Source organism: Sinohyriopsis cumingii, chromosome 11 (assembly GCF_028554795.1).
Source record: "Sinohyriopsis cumingii isolate HCF-2022 chromosome 11, ASM2855479v2, whole genome shotgun sequence".
NCBI lineage: Eukaryota > Metazoa > Mollusca > Bivalvia > Unionida > Unionidae > Sinohyriopsis > Sinohyriopsis cumingii.
The window spans coordinates 17,620,091-17,639,533 of record NC_142971.1 but is presented as its reverse complement, the minus strand read 5'-3'; the positions used below and the strand labels follow the sequence as shown (position 1 = coordinate 17,639,533).

Sequence of the window (19,443 nt, the reverse complement as noted above, 5' to 3'; positions counted from 1 at the left end):
CATTGGAGACGTTTATCAGAAAAATATATTTTATCTTGTTAAAAACTCTTGCCTCACAATATACAAATGCAGTATGTGTTTGTGTCAGAGATTCAATACAGCACACGTGTGGTATTTGCAATGCACAAACACGGCTTAGCTTGCACAAATTGACATTTTCCCCATTTGCATCTTCATTCAGATTATTTTAGCGTGGCAACTGATACCCATGACTGTATCTGTATGTAAGGCTATCAATATGGTTACACTGAAATATGAATCGTTTATTAACAAGACTGGTATAAGGCGGAAGTTAGCGTGTCCCTTGGCCTGGTATTAACATGATGGAATCGACTGACGATAAATATGCTTGTAAATTTGACACTTCTGATGGAAGGAAATAACAGCAAAAACTCTTTTCCATCGAATAGAGTATCATCTCTTTTGAATCTATAGATTTGATCCTGTATCTTGCATTTATTAATTAAACACAGCCATTGATCAAGAATTATTCAGTCTGTTCCAGACGTAATCACAAGGGCGTGGCAACAAACAAAGATATGCTTTACACCACTGATCATGACTCTGACGTAAGTTGACTAATATCTTTCTTGCATTATACACAAATTTATCCCTTCAAATCAGCATCTTAAATAGATAGTTTACATACTTTTGTCGATATCAATTTTCACACTCCCCAAAATTGATCGACTTCTAGAAAAAGACTGTATTAATCGCTTAAACCGAAACTTCTATTTCCTATCTTTAGAAATCTGGATATTGATCACCAATAAAAATCTGAAATTTAATGGGCTAGAACATTATATGGTCCCTTTTGTCGATTCTTTAATTGTGTGCTTGCGGTTCCTAGAACGGGATTATTCTTGAGAATAATTTGGAGTCCGGAAGTTATCGATAGAGTTTCAGACATATAAGAGCAACCGTTGTCATCGCTTCATCCCTTCAGCACAAGATCATCCTGTGGAGAGCATTAGCAAAGGTAAGTCATAAAGCTATTGTCACATTTATTTTGGAACTAACCAATTCTTAGCAGATTATGAAAGTTTGAACAGCATCGCATTAAAACGAATAGCAAAATTAAAATGAAAAAAATAACAGAAACGTTAATTGATTAAAATATTGGTATTAATTTTAAATATGTTACATATATTATGTTTTGCATTTTTTTATTTATAATTTCAGTATCTGTATTTTTTGCATTTTTATATTTTTAATTTCAGCATCTGCATGTTTTGTGTGATGATTATTATTTTTTAAAGTTTAATGCTTCATATAAAATAAGAGATACCAAGTCTGGAAATGCTTGGGCTCATCACATTACAGAAATAAGTAATACAGGTGTACAATCAATAAGTACTTCAGTCGAAAAATACAAATCAGTGACATATACTTTCTAATTTTCCCATTATGCCCATGACAGACAGAAATAATATTGTGAGAGAGAGAGAGAGAGAGAGAGAGAGAGAGAGAGAAGCAATAACAATGTTAGCGGAACTTTGAGATTCACTGTCTTAGCGCTACATTCACACCTTCATCCAAAGTTTACTTTATTGTGAGACTTGGAATACGCAACCTGTTTTATGAAACCAATTTTATAGAAAATACCATCTTCTAAACAAATATTCCATTATTACATCTATTCTAGCGAGATATCTTGTTTCTGTTTGAACTGCTCTTCTCAGGTTCGGTATAAATGATACAAATTTCAAATTTTGAACACTAAATTTAGAAATAAAATACGTTGCAATAATTGTCAGGTTATAAGCAATGACACTATTGCTCGCTGCTCCTCTGACCAATATTTGTATTCATTTTAAATTAAAATTAATCTGAAGTCAATTACATAACTTCCATTACATTAAGGTAGCATTTATATAACAAGGTCAATTTTCTAATTATTGTAGAAATTTACTTATTTTATTGTATTGCTGTGTAGCATAACCACTGGGAATTGTATAGGTGTAAATATTCACAAAGCCAATGTTAACATCTATTTGGGTGTACTCGTGGCCAAATTACTACTAAAACTCTAGTAGTATTCAAGAGATATTTTTTTTTAACTGGCTGATTTTGGTAAGTGTAAATGCATGCATGTCTTAATTTCTTTTTCTCTAGTTTTGAAATGCCACTGAAGGCCCTTTTATTATATTAAACCACTCGAAATCCGATTGGAATATCATTCGACCATTTCTGTTGGATCCGGAAATAAACTCTGGCAGTGCACCTCTTGGAAAAATGACTATAATATCTGATGATATGGCAACACATAATGCTATGGTAACAAATAATGCTATGGTAACACATGATGCTAACTCCTGTTATGGAAGAAAAGTTTACTTGGAACAAATCTTACATACTCTGTGTGTAAATCGCTCCGCTAAACAATAACTGGGTCATATTCGGGTCTACGGAAACGGTCGAGTTATATTACATTCGACCAAAAATAGTTTAATCTGATCCCAAAGGTACGGGTGTATTCCGACAATCTGTAAAACAAAAAGAGCGGCCATCTATATCTTTGTATTATACATTTCTATTCTTGTATTCCTTTTTGCTAGTATGTATTGTCTTTATTTGAAGTTCATTTTAACACAGTTAAGCATACCTAAATATTCTGTAAGCAATTCAATTACATGTATCTATTTTTAAAGTGTTCCGTATTATGGGTGTTATTCTCATGTCTCGAAAGTGAAACAACTATCATTGATGGATAATGTTGGTGTCCAGATGTACAAAATGTTTGCAAGTCACTAAGCTCGATCCTATTTTTCTGCCAAGAATATTGCTAGGTTATTAATAATGGTATTTTCACAGTACATTTCAGCATGCGTTATTGTATAAATAGACTCATACACTATGTCATTTTCCTTGAAGAAGTCTGGCATTATCGGATTAATGTATTTTAGATTGTCTCCTATCTTGAAGATTTGTAAGTCATTCTTCAAGATCGGAAAGGTTTCCATGATTTAAATTTTGAACCTAAAAGCTTTTTGGATCATTTTAATTATTCCTACATCGAACTAAAATATGGATATTGTTACGATAAGCAAATATCTAACTTAAGATATTTGGAGACTCCTAGTGCAACATCAGCTTTGATAGAAACCCCGGCCAAGTTTTAACTGAAGCAACGCCTAAACATTCTTGGACACTAAAATTTCAATATTCAATAAATAAAAAATAATTTCTAAATGACCTTGCACATATTTATCATTGCAGAATAAACTATTACCATCTAGTACATCTTATTTATCTAATGATTTCTTTATTGCCTTATACTGTCGTTAATACGGAATCCATTCAAAAATACTTCAGCCATTTCCGGAATAACTTTAGATTTGTTTTCCTTGTTGTTTATTATAATTATATCTAGCGTGTTGGAAAGTAAATGTATAATTGGACCAGGCATTTATCATAGGTACATTGATTCTACCTTCTGTTGTTTCTTTGTGTCAAAAAGCACTTAGCTTCTACATAAATGTTTTTCTGTCTTTACTTGCTTTATTGAACCATTGTTTTCCTCCTTTCATCTCATATGCTATGCTCAGTACCTTTGCATGGTTTGAGATTTTAAAGAAAGATACTTTGCATCATTGCATTTGACTTCAAAACACAAAAATCAATATCCCATTTATCATTATATCGCTTTCAGACTACTCACACACAATATTTGAACCCTGCTGCGTGTTCCGTAGAATATCAGTATCCCATGCATATTTGAATTTCTTCATCATATCAGTAATCCATGCATATATATTTTTCTCATGCACACGATAGATAGGTAGATAGATAGATAGATAGGAGAGACAGAAAGAGAGATTTATAAATATACACCAGACAGAACGGACAGTGCTATCCCTGGATTCTATAGAAGAATGTTTGATAATAGTAGGCAGAATTAATATTTTAATACAAATAATACTATCATACAGGTTAGCGAATTTTTAATTCGTACTTTACGGAGATTAGAACCCAGGTCCGCGGGTAAACGGCACCCTCGGCCTTGCTTGCATATATTCCCTCGCGACTAAACACGCGTCACCAAAAATGATGCTACTCAATTGGTGTTATATGCACTCGTGCTTAGCTGACACACCGTCATGACGACCTAGTAATTAATTCTCATCTATCTACAGTCATTCCGGATTCCTATAAACGAAATCAAGGTATATAGGATTAATTATAGAGAATTATAAATATACACCAGACAGGACGGAAAGGGCTATACCTGGATTCTATAGAAGAATGCGATTCGTACTCTACGGATATATATATATATATATATATATATATATATATATATATATATATATATATATATATATATATATATATATATATATATATGCACTCAGCATATCATAATTCCATGCAAATTTACATTCAAACATTCATATATTCGTCATCTAAATACAATATCGGATTATCGCTCTTCCATTTCCGTCAGATCTTTGAAATAACATTAGAAGTAGTGGTACGAATTCACATAAATCTGATGTGACTGGTGATTTGCCTCTGGTGGAGTGCACCACATTTGCTACGACAGCAAAGGCCGAGAGTGTTCCGATTGTGATTTTGTCTCCTTCCGCCGCCACATTATAACATATGAACGAATGTAGTTCACTCTATAGTTCTTAATGGCGACGAATAATATCCGAGGTTTATTTCACGACCGAATGGAAAAGGTTGAACGATGTTCCGAAGGAGAAAAACAGACAAATTGTTTGAGCATGGCTTTCTGAAGAAAAACAACTACACCTCTGTGGTGTGAAAAAATGGTAGCGTTGTCTATGTCAAAAGACTTAACAAAAACATGCAAATAGTCCATAACCCTTTGACACTGGCCACCCTGAACCCTCTGTCTTCGATAATGGGAGGTTCAGACGGGCAAACGGGTAGTAACTATAAGAAAAAGAGTGTCTACATGAAGCTATAAAATCGTTACATTCCAAGATAATAACACAACTTTAATGGAGTAAATTGTATTGAAGAAAATAATTACTAACTTCTGGATTCATTCAAATCTTCAACTTCGTCACTTATTGAAAATAAAAATGCTTTATATTCTGTTCCTGAACTTTTTATGCCGACAAGAACCGTTTCTAAAACCGATGGACCCGATTTAGTATAAAAAAGTCCATATGATTCACAACTTTATAATACTGTGGGTCCCAAACGTGCATGTGCAGACCATTGAAGTGCTATAAACGTTTATGTTAAGCTCTGGTTTACTATAACTGCCTACTCTACCATCTTTGATACGAAAGCCAGTTTGTCTACGGAACTGAACAACAGACGTTCAGTGCAGTGTGGCTTGACATTGTGACATGCGCCTTGATATATAACAATTTAGCACATGGTCATCTCGTAGTACATGCAAGTGTTTGCCAACATCATTGGAAAAATTCATCCCAAATACATGTTTCAATGTTAAAATCACCAATTAATTACGTTGAATTTACCATTAGATATATTTTCTAACTTTGATAGTGAATTTTAAATCTTATTTAATTTGTTAGCTTATACCATAGATTATCGACTTGATGCAGATGGTACCGCATAGCAAAAAATTACAAAAATCATTGCCAAAAAAATAAATAAGCCACAGATATAAAAACAAGAGTTTTAATGTATAGCTATAATGACGGAGAAAATTCTGAAGATTTTCAATATATACGACGGAGAAATCGTACGTCAATGTCTTATCCAAATGCATTATGTCACTTTTCCATAAATTTCAATTATTTCCTTAATTTTATATGGTGTACTTTTCATTGAATTCCTTTGAATTTTCAACAGTGTAAAAGGCAAATTCTCCTTCCCCTTGCTGTCCAAATCATGGAAAATTTCTGTGTCAGAATCGTGGCCAATAATGTCGGACTCATAAATTTGGTCACTGCCCTCATCATATATTATGTTGATATCAAACTCACAAGAGCTCTGGACTATGCCTCACGAATTACTATCTTAATAGTCTGAAAAACATTGATAAATGACTCAGTGAAAGGGACGTTTGTAGGAATAATTCCGGCGGCGAGAAAGTATCTTGGGTCACGTGTGCACTGCATGCAGATTATCTCTCTGTAATCTGTTTCTTTTTAAATTTACTTCTTGAAAATATTATAGAGCGTCACTTGTATATTTGAAAGGATTAACAAACACATGCAGATCTGCGTCTTTTAAATGGCGCTGATTTCTAATTTTAAATACACGCAGAATGTTCTTTAGAGTGTCGGTGAATAATTGATAGTGTTATACAAACAGGGAGTTCTTTTACAAATAGGTATTTGTTTCAAAGTTTTAAAATTACGACATTTTAGCCGAATTACCTTTAAAACTTTATCTTTTAATTTTGTAGCTTTTGTTTATAAAATGTAAACAAATTTATAGTTTAGAACATTGCAGCATGAAAGGTGATAAATATTGAACCTTTTGCAAGCCATTCCACATTTTTGATATTTTGATAAATATTGCATGCAATAGGTCATTAAGAGAACCTATGCCTCGGGAAGCAGTTTTAGTATTTCCTAAACAAGACTTTTAAATGACGGACCTAACTTAAATTGTTTCTAAAGAATATATTATAGGTAACAAGCTGACCCTGTCTATAACGTTGCCATTTAATTCATGTTGATGGTATTTTTATTCTCTGAAAATATATTAAATAATTTATGTGGGAAAAACATGGATATTATACTTTTTGTTGAAAGTATCATTTAATGTAAAGTATCATTTGATGTGAATAGTTGCACGACTACATTTTTAGGTTTGAAAATTCAACATCCCTGTTATCTCCACCATACCGTATCTCCCGTATGCATTTTGCACAGTATTGTGTGTTGTAGTGTAAACTTAGTAGATGGCATAGATTTAGATGTTGTACGGTAAACTACTTGAGCAGATGGCACGAGTTTGGATAAATATTAGCGCACATTCCACTATAGTACTTCGTTTTCATTTATTTGTTCCGTTTTCCTCTTCTACACCATTTTGATGTACCTCTTCTTTATAAAAACCGTTAATTGTACTTCGGGAATCCTGTACAATCAAATTATGTAAGAAAACTATCATCCTCATCGCCGTGTATAGGTGGTGTTAAATGATACGCGTAGAATAGATACACAAGGATTACACCAAAAAGAAATAAACCAATAGTCAAAAAATGTTTTACATAATTAAGGAGAATGCCACAGTAAGCACAATGAATGCAGCAGGAATTTTAACGTGGAGACTAGAATGTAAAGTATTTTAACATCACAAAAGAAAACATTTCGCACGTAACAGTAATACAAAAAAGGTAGATATAATTAAGGTGCGACATCGAATGCGCGTTGGCTTAACATGCCGAGGATGTAACTGAAAACATTAAAATATATCGAATCATATCCTATCTGGTTTAGGTTTATACCTAAATCTGTGCACATGAGTTTTGTGTTTTGCGATACAGTGGGTAAATTCACCAAACTGGCATATCTTGAATTGATGCCAGTTAATGCAAAAGCTATTGTATACACAAATGAAGATGAAAACATTTTAACTCAACCGACGTGTGCTTAATCTATGAGAAATGATAATAAACCACAAAGTTTGAGACCGCTATCAGTTCAGTGGTAAAAACAGAGGGGACGATTGTAATTTACAAATTTATAATTTTCAAGCTTCATCCCAAGTGCCGTTTAGATATTACTAGGTCACGACTGTCACTTGTTATTGAATGAGTTGGTAAGACATGATCTAGATTAATAGTCAACAATCATATCTACCAACTATGAAAAATATATTTTGTTTAACAAGGATAACATAGGCAATGGATTCGTGATAAATGGCGAGGAAATAAATATTAAAAGAACGAGCAAGTATGATGATAGCTTTAGATTCACCAGGGAATAGTTAGTGAAGTTGACAGAGAAATCAAGCGATGTAAGATTCACAGAAACGATTAAACAGTTTACCAACAAGACGAATAAATATCAGGGGAAAGACATTTACCCATACATTGCTTTGTAAAGTTTAATAAAACACACACACACACACACACACACACACACACATATATATATATATATATATATATATATATATATATATATATATATATATATATATATATGATATAAAACTTACACTTTTCAGTATCTGTGAGTTGGAAATGTTTTCATACATGTTTGTTGACCAATTTAAATTCTCAACGACAGAGCAAATTAAATGGATTGAAGAAAATCTCATAGTTTTATAGGATGACAATGGAAGATGGTTCATTTTAGATGTTGATCTGGAAGTGCCTGAAAGGGTGGCAGCACCTCTCAATTAGGCACCAGAACTGAAAAAGGGAAGTAACTGCGGATTTAAATCGACAAGGCAAAACGTACAAAAATACTGTCTACGTTCTATGACAAAATAAATTACGTAATTCACTGCAGACATCTACAGTTGATCATATAATAAGGATTTAAACTGAAACGGTTACACAGAGTTGTCAGTTTCGAACAGCAAAAGTGGATAACATGTTACATATAGCTCAACAAAAGACTGAAGCAAAGAGTCATTAACGATTTCATATGACTATTTCAAACTGCTGAATAACGTCGTATCCTGCAAAAGGCAAAATCTCAGAAAGAGAATCCTGCAAACAAAAAGAAATGTTTGTACATCAATCACAAATATCAAGACCTTGTTAAAAAATTATAAACTGTCCTTAATTTTGAACGTCTTCTCGGAACAAGAGAATGACTGGAATATATGGTGAGCATGCGAAGGTACTTTTGTCCCATGGGGGGAAAATGAAATGGCTATAAGAGAGTTTTGGTACACGATCCCCTTTTAGGTACAAAATCAAACCTTAAAAATAATATTCTATCTTCTCAATAAAAAGGACATACTCTTCCTCTCAGGATGGAAAATTTCCAGAAGCTGAACAACAACCCGAAACGAGAAAAATTTAATTTGTTAAAAGTCAAGTTGATAATTAAACAATCAGTGAGGTAGTATTTGGCCAGACAAAACGAAGTAAAATTATCTGCAACTGGTTACCCACGGCATTTTGTAAGAAAATCAAAATCTTTTAAAGCCTTTTTTATGATGAAATCGATGGACATGATTTGATGTTTAGCTGAAGTCGAGTATATTATTTTGTTTTCATGTTACTGTATACCTTTCCTAAACTCCTTTGAAATTAGTAAGTTAGTGAATTAGTTTTCATGTTACTGGAAACCTTTCCTAAACTCCTTTGAAATTAGTAAGTTTGTGAATTAGTTAGATATTTACTTGATAGTGATTTGCTACATTCTTAAAAAGAATGCTAGATCTGAGTCACCTAAATATATACCACATATGCGTCTGGTACACAACTTTAAACATACCCATTTATGGCGTAGGAAGCTTCATTCTGCAAACATGAATGTAATGTTTATGGATTAGCAAGCTTCATCGTATGCATGGATGTAATTCATATGGATTAGCAAGCTTTGTTATATAAATATGAATGTTCTGCTTATGAATTAACAAGCTTCTTTGTATAAGCCCGGATGGAATGCTTAGGGATTAGCAAGCTTTTGTTGTATAAGACCGGATGTAATGCGTATGGATTAGCAATCTTCATTGCATAAGCCCGGATGGAATGCTTAGGGATTAGCAAGCTTTGTTGTATAAGACCGGATGTAATGCGTATGAATTAACAAGCTTCATTGTATAAGCCCGGATGGAATGCTTAGGGATTAGCAAGCTTTGTTGTATAAGACCGGATGTAATGCGTACGGATTAGCAAGCTACGTTGTAATAAAAGCCAGGATGTAATGCTTTAGGCTTTGCAGCTTCATTTTACATGCAAAATTACAGCATACAACTACGGTCTGTAACATATATACAGTTTTTGACAGCAAAGTCATGTACAAGTAATATGAAAGTTAAAATTAGCTGTACCGAACTCGTGTGTATACTGCACTATCCGCCATATTAATTCTAAATCACAGGATATGTTAGTTTATGTTTGTGTGTTTATTGTGTGTGATGAGGTGTATAACACTAGTTCTAAATAAATAATTTCTCTAGTCTCTTTCAACACAAATCTTTAGAATTCCAGTGCATTAATTTCGCTGTACTTTGTTTTGTGTGCATACTGTATATTTGTGAAGATGGTTTTCAATAGGGGTCCGTAGAAATTAATTCCCTCTAAAGCAAATTTCACTCTTCTTTCCTACCACATATTTTTAAGCTGTGACCCCTCTCCGAACTGAGTTTGTGACCACCCACCCACCCACCTCTCTCTCTCTCTCTCTCTCTCTCTCTCTCTCTCTCCACACACACACACACACACACACACACACACACACATATAAACGGAGTGGGGTGCAGAATTTGACAATGCATAGAGTCTTAAACAAGTCCTAGCGCTTCCATTTTCTAAACGCAACACTCGTGAAAGACACAAACAACACTTGACCGACTGCATTTAGAACAACACTATATAGATAATATAGTGTACACATTTTAGGTAGAGCGTGCTATCTTTTAATCTATAGCTTTGCAATTGCTCACAACCCCAACTGGAGTCACAGGAAAGAACAGGAATCTTACTGAATACGCTGCCTTAGAACATTGAAACCAATCGGTTTAAACCAAGAAGACTAGAAAAAAGACAACCATGCACATATAAAATTATCTTTTGCAGCCGACACATTTAAAAAAAAAAATTCTCTAAATTTGCTTAATAGCCTGTGACTACTAAAACAATGAAATATCCGGGATATAATCTGCGCTGACATAAATTTACATAAAATAACAGATGTCGTTATGGCTCACCAATTTCTAGGTCAATACAAATATTTTCCATTATCAGCAACAAGCTGAAGTAAACTAATTGACACATAATAAAGTTAAAAGGTTGAATTCCTGTAGAAACAGCAATGTGAAGTTTCGCAAACATAAAGGGGGCAGGGTCCAGTTTTTATGTACAAATTTAATGCCGCAATCAGTGACCTAGTATAAAAAATCATAAAAAATCAAATACACAAGTGAGGTCAAAAAGGTCCATATTTTTAGATACCTATATTAAAACAGAGCATAAGAATAGTATTCACTTGACCAGAGAAGTCAATGGCAGTTCATAGCAGAAGAGGTTTATGCACCCCAACCCCTATTTTATACCTGCATTTTTCACATCCAAATGCCATTTTTGACAGCATGTAGTACTCACAATGCAAACGCAAGCCCTTTCCCTGGATGAAACTTTTGAAAAACATTGTCTACTAAATAGTTTGATGCAATTCAGAATAGTTGTCATCCAAGCCGTTTTTGAGATACTCGGCTTGCCTTGAACCCACGTGTCTACTGCTATGGGAGGCTAGCTCTTCTTCCTAGCCAACTATTGGTATTTCGCTATCAACATACTGCAGAGCAACTATGGAAGGTGTACATGACTGACATCAATTTCAAGAACAACACAAGCCCAAAACACCTAGTTCACAAATATATCCATATCTATAAATAGTAAACAATAGTAGCTGAAAAAGTCACACCATAGCCTTAAGTTAAGAAATTTGCCAGGGGCCAAATTACGAAACTGGACCCTGCCACCTTAAGGATTTGGCTCAAAATGGTTTATGTCAAAAGTTGTGTACATATCACATATTTAGACATTATCTAGTACATTGGTATAAAAGAAAACTTTTTGTGCACAAAACTAAAAATGGTATTATGCTTTTAAAAAAGTTACCTCTTTGCGGCAAAAAGCACTGCATTATTTACATTGTGAATTATGACTGACTGCATTTCTTGAAAGATTTCAAATTGTTTGCAACCTACAATGCTTTTGGTCTTTGTTTACCACCATAGCATCAGTACAAAATCAAAATTTCTTTACAATGTTTCATGAATGTCAAGAAGAGATCTGGAAGTTATACATTTTAGGAGGGAATAACATAAATGCTATGTTAGGTGTCAGTGACAGAAGTGAAAAGTTTCTCTAAACTCTTCTAGCAAACTTAAAGAAATCACACATTTAAGTAAATCATGTGCTTTAGAAGTACTCTTAGACTGATATAAAAGAAGTGGTTCCTAACTTTTCATTATCATTCTGGAGATGCTAATAGCAACATCAGTGTTGTGTCAGTGTATATGGGGGGGGGGGGTAATCGCAACACAAGTCTAGCTAGTCTGGAAAAGTCAAAGTTTAATCAATTAACATTAGACAATGCTGGAATATTGATATACTGATGTGTAGGACCCTAAAACTTACAAGGAGTGACATATCAAATAAATTCATTGATACATAGCCAATGAAATTGACCATACATATACAAATTACTCAATACAGTTTAACAGAGAAATTTCTTCTCAGACACCAATTTACTTACAACTGACTTTAATGTTTTCTGGAGTTTACAAAATCATAGTAAATAATAAGATAAGGTATAGAACAAATATTTATAGTGGAAAATCCAGTTCAAGGTAAAAAGCATATCACCGGCTTGGCTTTTGATAAGCACGTACCATAAAACAACTCCTGCAGAAGCTAAGTCTGTCCGTCAAAGTCACTCTCTTGTGCACTTAGATCAGAATGACTATCTGGATGAGATTGAAGCTATTGTTTCTTTCAGCATGACTAACCGATTAATCCTAATCTCTTACTATGCAAACTGACACCTGCAAAAAGAAAAGAAACAAGTGATACTGATGTACTTTTAACATTCAGTGAAAACATAAGACTTTCAGAGGAGAAACTGTATGTGCATTGTCAAATGCATGAAGCTGCCACTTAATTTTAAGCTTTTCCCCCTTTGTTAACTGAACCTAGAAATTTCAAGATATATACATAACACTGAAACATTTTCTACTATCACCCAAGTGTGAGATATGAATCTCTTATGTCAACTTCAGAGTGGGGTCATGAAGGTATAAACTATGTCGGTGTGCTAAAACTTTCATTCTTCTCACCAGAATATACCAAGTAATATGCCATATGCATCATTATTTCTAAGACTGTTCCACTGGTGACATTCAATATTCACAACAGTGTGTTTATGTATGATTCCTCTGAATTCTATCTGCTCCTGTGGAGTTAAATTACTTTAAAGAATACATGTTGACATGCTATGCAATTGTTTAGGCGTGTCTGTATTGAAATGTGAATAGTATTCATAAAAATAGAGGTACAAAACCTTGACAGCTACAGAAAGTGCAAGACAATACATTATGGTTACCATTTTGTTCTCATATTTAGTAAGTTATATCCAAAATATGCTACTTTGTCATGATGTAAACAGTTCTCACATGGAGGTACAAAACACAGTTACCTCCCTCTCCAAAGAGCATCACATACAACACTATGTAATATATGGAAAAAGGAAGGAGATATAATAAAGCTAATGCATAAAAATTATTTAAATATACACAAAGAAACAGAAAAGTGTAATAGATGTGGCTGACTGCACCATCAAAAAATGATCAATTTTCCTTAAGGGGGCAGGGTCCAGTTTTTATGTACAAATTTAATGCCGCAATCAGTGACCTAGTATAAAAAATCATAAAAAATCAAATACACAAGTGAGGTCAAAAAGGTCCATATTTTTAGATACCTATATTAAAACAGAGCATAAGAATAGTATTCACTTGACCAGAGAAGTCAATGGCAGTTCATAGCAGAAGAGGTTTATGCACCCCAACCCCTATTTTATACCTGCATTTTTCACATCCAAATGCCATTTTTGACAGCATGTAGTACTCACAATGCAAACGCAAGCCCTTTCCCTGGATGAAACTTTTGAAAAACATTGTCTACTAAATAGTTTGATGCAATTCAGAATAGTTGTCATCCAAGCCGTTTTTGAGATACTCGGCTTGCCTTGAACCCACGTGTCTACTGCTATGGGAGGCTAGCTCTTCTTCCTAGCCAACTATTGGTATTTCACTATCAACATACTGCAGAGCAACTATGGAAGGTGTACATGACTGACATCAATTTCAAGAACAACACAAGCCCAAAACACCTAGTTCACAAATATATCCATATCTATAAATAGTAAACAATAGTAGCTGAAAAAGTCACACCATAGCCTTAAGTTAAGAAATTTGCCAGGGGCCAAATTACGAAACTGGACCCTGCCACCTAACCATTTTTCTGTTTTATTTGTTTGTCTTATCTATGTTTTGCATTTACCTTTGAAAAAGACCCATAAAAGAGTCGAAAGCGCTCAGCCTAGCTAGATACTAGTTTCGCACTGTTCGTTGTCAGTTTATTGCATATATATATATATATATAATATATATATATATATATATATATATATATATATATATATATATATATATATATATATATATAATAATGATAACAGTAATAAAGAGTACTTTGTATAGCGCCTAATCTTTAGAAGCTCTAAGTTCTTTACAACATTAGACAACACCTATAACATAAGAAACACATATAATGATATGATTACAAAACACAAACACCATGAAATTAGAAAACATAAAAACATGCTGAAAATATTTAAGGTAGGAAACATTATTAGGTCTTTAAGCTGTATACAACTGAGTTTTTATGTAATTCATGAGCACATGTCTAAAATTCTCTCTGATTGTTCATCCTTGCAGATGTTTACAAAAGTTATCTGCCTGTGGTTTTGCTTTGTGGTGGTTGTGTCATCAGCTTTAGTCGGCGATCAGTTGGAAAACTTTGTGAGACGGTACGTAATAGCAATCGTGTATATTGATCTATGTTACCATGAGTGGGAGAACCTGGACAACCAGAATCCAGTAATAGTATAGTGAATTATGACGTTTGCTATTTTATGGCTTGTTTGACAAACGGGATAGATAAACCTCGTCTTCATGGTTAATGAATATTAATGAGCATCCCATTAAGAACGGTTTAAATGAAATATGTATGCATTTAATAAACATAACGTATCGATTTATTTATTAGATAAGTAGTATTTTCTAGCTGTTTGTATTCGCATGTATATGTAAAAGCTTAAAAAGAATCGGAAATTACAATACAATCCAAAGTTCCAAAGTACTATCACGAATATATTATTATGATGTTTGACCACACACACACACACACACACACACACACACACACACGCATGCATACATACATACATACATACATACATACATACATACATACATACATACATGGCTATATCTACTGAATAAAGGCTTGGAATAAGGTCACGAAAAAAGCATAAATAAAGTCATGGAAAATTCTGTAACCTCAACAATGTTTTTCTTATTGTAATTGTTTTATGTTTGCCTTTGAAAAAGATTCATTTAGAGGCGAAAGCGCACAGGCTATTTAGAAACTAGTTTTGCACCGTTCGTTGTCAGTTTATTGCACACACACACACACACACACACATAGATAGATAGACAGAAACAGACAGGCAGACAGACAGAGAGAACGGGAGATGAATGCTATTCAATCGATAATATTAATAATAATAAAAATAATAATAATAATAATTGTTGTTGTTGTTGTAGGGTTTAACGCCATTTTTCAGCACACGATAGCCTATACATGGCGGAAAGTAGTAATGGTGGAGGAAGAACCCGGGAAAACCCCGGAAAGAACCACCGCCCCACGAGAACCTACTTGCAAGCTGACTCACATACCCACATTGGCCGAATCCGAGACTCGAATCCACTCAAACAGAGATGAGATGACAGTGATTCGTAACAGACAGCCACTCGAGGCCCCCAGTAATAATAATAATAATAGCAGCATTAGTATTACCAGAAACTTTTGTCATCATTGTCATCAAAATTACTATTTACTTCTCCATTTTCCTCTTCTTAAAGAGATTGTTTTATTTATTTTACCTTGCTTGAATTTTGAAGGAACATACCCACAGGCCACACGATAGATACCTATGTAGAGACATGCGAGAGCTGTGGCGCCCTCTATGGGAACGAGTTCACATTTAAATGCTTGACAGACAAGAGCTACCGAATCTTTAAAGACTGTTTTATTGCTGTTAATACCAAGAAGTAGATGCCGGACTGAGGACAGAGATTATATGTGCAGCCTATTAACCATTCTTTCAAATTTCTGACCAGGAAGTGAATACGTTTTTGGCATAATCTAACAGTTAAAATGTTTTCGTATTGAAGAAATGCTATTGTGTATTTGCATTATGAGTATCGAATCATGAAACAAACATCTCGAAATAAAATCGATTGAAAAGTTTTAATTTTTATATGTTTTCTTCCATTTTTATAGTTGCTCTCTCTCTCTCTCTCTCTCTCTCTCTCTGCTGAAATCGTGGATTAATTAATGTTACCTAATTATTATGCGTCAAAACTGCTGTTGTTACGACTTCTTATCAACCACGATTATATACGTATACATATATTCGAACATTAATGATATAAATATTATATATCTAAAATACTCATATTATGAATATATACCTATTTTACTTATATAACGAATGCATACCTATAATACTGATATAACTACAAACCAATAAGTAAGATGTAGTTTTTATTTTTTATTTTTTATTTTATTTTATATATATATTTGTGGTAGCAGCGTGATGCTGCCTTCCATGCATGCGTCTGAAAATTAACAAAGGGTCAACGGACGATAGAGACGGGGGTGTTCTGGTTTGATGACAGGGATTATTACAGAAAATGTGAGTGTTCTGAATGATTTAATTCTGAGTGAAAAGAAGAGGAATTTTTACTTACCATCCACATACAAACGTCAGTCTTTGTAAATATATTAATTAATAGATAGATTACGAGATAATACTCGTCCGGTTGATCTCCCTTACCAGAAATATCAATAACAAAAAAGCGAATATTTCACAACATGCAGTACTCATGCTAGATGTCATGATAAGCGGATTATAATATAGCAGTGAACTGTTTAGATGATTTGTCACTATGGATAAAGAATTTGTTTATGTAACAATAGATACATTTCAGTTAATTTTATATCCAGTTTGCGGTTTCCTTTCATGGGGCCTCTGAATGTCTGCACTCCAAACCAATGGTTGTATACTGAAGTTTAAACAGTCAACAACGTCGCCAATTTAAAAAAAAAAATCGCCTCATGGTATGTTTTGCCGCCAATAAGGAAAAACATTCCAAGTTTGCGACATTGGCGAAGACCTACGCGATCCCAAAATAATAAACTTGTATGCGTTATTTTTGGTACTTTTAAGAAGAAAAAACTACTTTTTCTTGTACGAGAAAAATACGTACAAAATATCAGGAGCCGCGCCACGATCATCTCGTATTTTCCCAAAATGTTAATAAAGTTTTTATGTTTTTTTTTTCTTCGTACTTTTAAGAAAGAATTTTTTTGTGTACCGTGTTATATCCGAATTCGTGTTATATATATATATATATATATATATATATATATATATATATATATATATATATATATATATATATATATATATATATCCCTGCCAATATTTGGGATACTCACTTTACTTAGAAAGAAAGAGAAAAGAAAAAGACAACTTAAAGAAAGGAAGGAAAGAAAGAGATGCAGAACCATTTTCGATTAAAAAATAACATATCTTTCCATGTAGACGAAATACAGACAAGATTTTGAGTACAGAGTATTAGCTCAACCAAAGTAGGTAACTGACGGAGCTTGTCAGTCGCTTCCCGTGGGTCATTGGTTCTTCGTCCACCAAATATACTGCCCGCCGTGCATAGCTCATCGAGTGCTGAAAAATGGCGTTAAATCCCACAAAGCCAAACCGAACGAAAAACAGATATCAATTTATTGATGCAGATAATTTAAACTGACCTGAACATGTTTATAAATAGTGATACTTATCATATACTAGAAATAGTCCCCTGAGTTTAAAGTTGTCTACGGGTCAATACCTACCACACATACCCACCTTGGTTGAACGAATTATGTTTACTTATCCGGTCAATACCTAGTGGTTTTGACCGGAGTTCAGTAAACATATTCACCGCTTCTTTGTATGGCAAATATCAGCCCGTATTCAATGAACTACTTCGAGCAGCGGCTAAATAAACATGGCTACGAAAACGTGGAACACTGACCACGTCATTATAATTGGATGGTCACCAAAAGCCGACGATGACTGTAATCACTCTCTACTTATCACATCTGTGCTAAGGAGTAAGCCGACACTGACTGTAACCGCTCTCTGCGTGACACCACACCAGTGCTGCAGTGAGACGGCGTATGGTCCGAGTACCGCCAAAATGTCCACTGTGTAAAATGAGACCTTTTAATAAATTTCATGTAATGTTACAATGTAAAAAAAACATTAGAGGAACGTACAAAAGTTAACTAAGAAAAATAATATGTATGAGAAACAAAATATTTTGTATCTAGATGGGAATTTCAAAAAAAAGACTTTATATGAAATTAGTAACTATATTATGAAAACGATTGATGCCTGTGGTCAGGTTATAATTATTGGGACCTAAGGCGGAGGGGCGAATGCAATGAAAACTGTCGATGAGATAGTTACCTTTAAATGATTTGCAGTCGCACCAGCCGCCCCCCTCCCACCTCTTGGAAATTGTTAATAATTTTTATTTTTAATATATATATATATATATATATATATATATATATATATATATATATATATATATATATATATATATATATATATATATATATAAACCACATTGCGAAAGTCTTTCTGATTTCGGAAGTAATGATTTAATATAAACAACAATTTCGAGGGAGTGAAGTATAAAACATTAAAGAAAATGCAGAGTTCACTCGAAATTGGATAAATATATACAAAAACTGTGAAGAGCGACACATATATATCACACTTTAAAACAATAACAGAAATTTTTTTCTGAATAAAATGTAACACACCGCTACTTCACCTACAAATTCCAAAATGAAATCAATTAATCTCTGAATAAATTTTGAGAAAAATAATAAAGATCCGGTAATAAGGATCATAAGACAACTGGGAATAATAAGATATATGGCTATCCCTACATGAAAACAATTATAGCATACACAAACAAATAGCAAAAACGCTAATAGCAGACACGGGATATAGGGACCTCTAGCCAAGGTCACAAAATAAAATAGGAGCGGGACTTCGAGATAGGTGACGAAAACCTATTCGGAAAAACAAACCTATAGGAGACACTAGGGATTTAAAATACCCCGGCAAAAATTTACTAAATTTTTTAACCAAATTCTTTTGAATAAAAAACACACTGCAACATATCGGGGGGAATCAGAAACACATAAAAATATTTACTCATTGGCTAAGTGGGGGGGGGCATCTGTCTGGTGCCCCCCCCCCGAAAAAAAAAAAAGTGCTAAGGAATCAGCCGACAATGACTGTAACCGTTCCCTACGTGACACCACACCAGTGCTAAGGAATCAGCCGACAATGACTGTAACTGTTCCCTACGTGACACCACACCATTGCTAAGGAATCAGCCGACAATGACTGTAACCGCTTG

General features: G+C 33.9%; 2 long non-coding RNA genes across 2 annotated transcripts; one reads left to right on the top strand and one right to left on the bottom strand.

Annotated features, from left to right (window-relative positions):
• Positions 1-901: 901 nt before the first annotated feature.
• On the top strand, positions 902-16,186 carry LOC149787680 (uncharacterized). Its single transcript, XR_016424376.1, has 3 exons — positions 902-979; positions 14,590-14,681; positions 15,838-16,186. It is a non-coding gene; the product is annotated as an uncharacterized LOC149787680 (long non-coding RNA).
• Positions 12,147-14,099, bottom strand: LOC149787681 (uncharacterized). Its single transcript, XR_016424375.1, has 2 exons — positions 13,673-14,099; positions 12,147-12,639 (listed from the first exon to the last, which is right to left on the bottom strand). It is a non-coding gene; the product is annotated as an uncharacterized LOC149787681 (long non-coding RNA).
• Positions 16,187-19,443: the final 3,257 nt, after the last annotated feature.